Here is a 3,735-nt window from a genome sequence, read left to right as displayed (position 1 = left end):
TAAGTATAGCATGTTTCTACAGTCTTCGTGTTACCATGAAGCGCGTGATACTTTTTGCTAGCGAGTCCAGCAGCCGTGTCTAAATGGCATTTTCTATGCTTTGTGGCAGGGTGTCTACGCCTATAGAAAGATGCGACAGCATCCTATAATCGCATGCACTGTACTGACCGCAGCGCTCTTTCTGGGCGGCTCCTCTGACTAGGGAGCCCATAATTTGAAAAACTAAAATGTGCAAAGAGCAACTGTGTTTAAATTCTGTATAATATTCTATTCACAACACACCTTCGAGGAGCTGCACATGGCAGCTTCCTCCTGGTTATCATTATTGTCATCTTCTATAATAAACTGCACATCTCCAACGAAAAAAGTTTAATTTTAAACCCAACGTTTCGACGCCGGCTCGGCTCCTTTATCAGAGGTGACTGGGGCAGTAGCTGGCGTCTTTAAGTATGGAGTATATTCAGTTCACGCTAGAAGCGGAACAAGAAAACTCCCTGCCGTTTTTGGACGTCCTCGTGTCCCGAAACCACAACACCCTTCAATTCTCCATGTACCGCAAACCAACTCACTCAGGCCGGCATCTCCACTTCGCTTCGAATCACCCGACAGTCCATAAAGCATCAGTGGTGAAGACGTCGTTCAGAAGAATTGAGACACACTGCAGCACAGAACTTTACAGAAAAAAGGAACAACGCACGATATTCAAAGAAATCATAATGAACGGCTACCCCTCCCCCCCCCCCCCCCCCCCCGAAAAAAAAAATCGCGGTGGTTCATCTTTGGTTAAACCTCGAGTAACGCGATAGCTACAACTGGCTGAGTGGAACTTGTTCACTTGAATTGCAAAGTCGTCGTCGTTGTTGTTGTTGTTAGCTTATCAAAAGATGGCACATACCCACACTGGGGGATCGGCCAAGAATCGGGTGGCTATTCACCTGTACGCAGTTAATAAAAAGGAAAAGCACGTGGGAGCGCAACACCGGTCAATCTTTCGCCGCTCCGTTTCGCTGGGCGTTCCTTCTTCATCTTCGTCCCACTTGTCACGGCGCATGCGCACAGCTGTGGCAGCTCGGTTTCGCCGTCGCGCCGCGCCGCCGGCAGCAGCAGCTGCCCCGTACCACGTGGCTGGTCAGTGACCAACCATGTGACGAGCCACGTGATCAGCCACGGCGCCGTGCCGTCGGCAGCTGCTCCGCACCACGTCACCTACCACGTGACAGCGTGGCGGCGCAGCCACGGGGTGGCAGCGCAGTCACAGGGTGGCGGCGCCGCCCCGCTGAAGGCTCAAAAAACCATTCGACTTCAAAAACAAAATTACATGTGCCAAGAAAGCGACGTACAAAGACGAACGCCACCACCAAAATACGTCACTCAACCTTATGTCGGAGGTGTTAGCAAAACCATCGCCCGAATCCTGAAAAAAGGGGGTCTCCAGGTTACGCACAAGCCCAGAAACACTGTGGTGCTTTGCCTACCTGTTCCCATGAGACCGGCCGCGGAGAGAAAGAACCCAAGGCAATGTCTGCAAAATTCCTTGCGCCAACTGCGACGCAAGCTACATCGGCGAAACGAAAAATCTCAAAGAAAAAATTCGGCAACGTAAAAACGACGTCCGCAACTTCGCAAGATAGCGCAATCCTGTAGCCGAGCATTCCGAGGATTCAGACCACAGAATCAACTTCGACGAAACCAGCATCCTCGGAACCGAAACAAATTACAACAAAAGGCTCCTTCTCGAATCCTGACACATCCAAACCACTCCGAACAACATCAACCGCCCAAAAGGGAACCTGTACCCAGTATATGGCCGAGGACTTCGCTCTGCAACTCAACGGAGAAAAAGTCGCCATTGACCACCTCCCCACAGTGCCACAACGTAACTCACAGCCTTAACCCCCAACCTTCCCCTATGCACTTCGCACCACAGGTTTCGTTCCTTTGACCCCCCCCCCTCCCTCCCATACTGAAAAGACGCTAGCTACTGCCCTCAGTCACCCCTGATGAAGGAGCCGAGTGGGCTTCGGAACGTTGGGTTAAAATTAATGTTTTTTCGTTGGAGATGTGCAGTTTATTACAAGTCTTCAAACCCAACTAGACAGGCAAATCTGTCGAAATGTTTAGTTTTTTGTCATCTTCCAGCACGCAAAAAGGTCCAGCTGTGTGCCATTTAAAACACACTTGGGATACCTGTCCGGATGGCAGCGGCCGACCCCGAAGTTACGCCGACAGTACGGAGTATTACTTCAGCTAGCCTGCTCGTGAATTTCTAATTCGAGGCGCGCGCTGTCCCTGGGCGATGTCGCTAAATGTTTTGACGTTACAGAAATTCCAAATGCAATAGATACAACCAAAGACGACTAAATTGACGAGGGTGTGGGGAGCTGGGCACGAGGAACCTTAAACCTGTCTGCATCTACGCGCCAGACATCACGTCAGAATGCATGGTGCAGAAATGAAGTTTTTGCGGAACGCAGAGAGAAAATTGAACTGAACAATACCACGTTCGTGTAAGGGCCGCACCCCGCCAATACCGGCAGAAATGTATTGCAGGCCTTAGTAAAGTGTACACGGTATTAATTTTGCAGCTGTTATTTCAACAGTTTTATTTATGACGTTCTCCATGGTCTGTGCCACATATGTCTACATTCAGAGAAGCACAGAGAAGCGCATCTAGTTAAATGCGTAGCGAAGAATACATATATAAATAAAAATGACAAATGATCTCATTAATAACACCTACAAACTTTGGAGTGATTTTGATGCTGACAATAGCAAGCTGTCTAAGAGCACGCACTTGAAATGCTGCTGAGAATGCCCCTATTCCTACAAAACGCTTGAAAAAGGTCTCAAGCTGCTTCAGCACGGAATATGGAATGAAACAAAAATTTTAATATAAGCAGCATATAAGCATCTTGTAATTTCTTTTAAGAGGCTATTAATCCTACACGCGACCAGTCTTGTTGCGAGTTCTCCAATGAACTGTTTTAGGGTTCATACTCTCCGTAATATACGTTAATGACTTAAGCTACTGAAATTGGTTTGGTTTGGTTTATAGGGGTTTAACGTCCCAAAGCAACTCAGGCTGTGAGAGACGCCGTAGTGAAGGGCTCCGGAAATTTCGACCACATGGGGTTCTTTAACGTGCACTGACATCGCGCAGTACACGGGCCTCTAGAATTTCGCCTCCATCGAAATTCGACCGCCGCGGCCAGGATCGAACCCGCGTATTTCGGGCCGGCAGCCGAGCGCCATAACCACTCAGCCACCGCGGCGGCTCTACTGAAATTCATCCTGATGCTAATATCCGCCTGTCTGCATATGACTGCCTTCTCTACAAAAAGATAAAAAGTCAAAATGATCATAGAAATTTACCAGTTTAACAAAAATTACTGATGGGTGCGGAAGTCGGGTAGGATGATGAATTCTGGAAAACCCATAATCCTTCGTGCCAGAAATAACATCCCTGTTTGTTTTCGTATTATATTAATGGCAGTACCGTAAAGGAAGTTAACGAATAGAAATATTTAGGAGTTACAATTACAAACACCATTTCTTGGTCTGTACATATTCAAAACAATTGCATGTCTGCTAAATGCAAACTTGGCTTTTTACGAAATAAACTGGAAATGGACCAAAGACATGCAGTTTGTTTTATATTTAATAAATACAGGGCTACAGTTTCTATCTCAAATCTCCTCTCCGACATTAACATCCCGACACTGGAAATAACAAGGA

Source organism: Amblyomma americanum, chromosome 4, assembly GCF_052857255.1.
Source record: "Amblyomma americanum isolate KBUSLIRL-KWMA chromosome 4, ASM5285725v1, whole genome shotgun sequence".
Classification (NCBI taxonomy): domain Eukaryota; kingdom Metazoa; phylum Arthropoda; class Arachnida; order Ixodida; family Ixodidae; genus Amblyomma; species Amblyomma americanum.
This window is presented reverse-complemented; position numbering follows the sequence as displayed.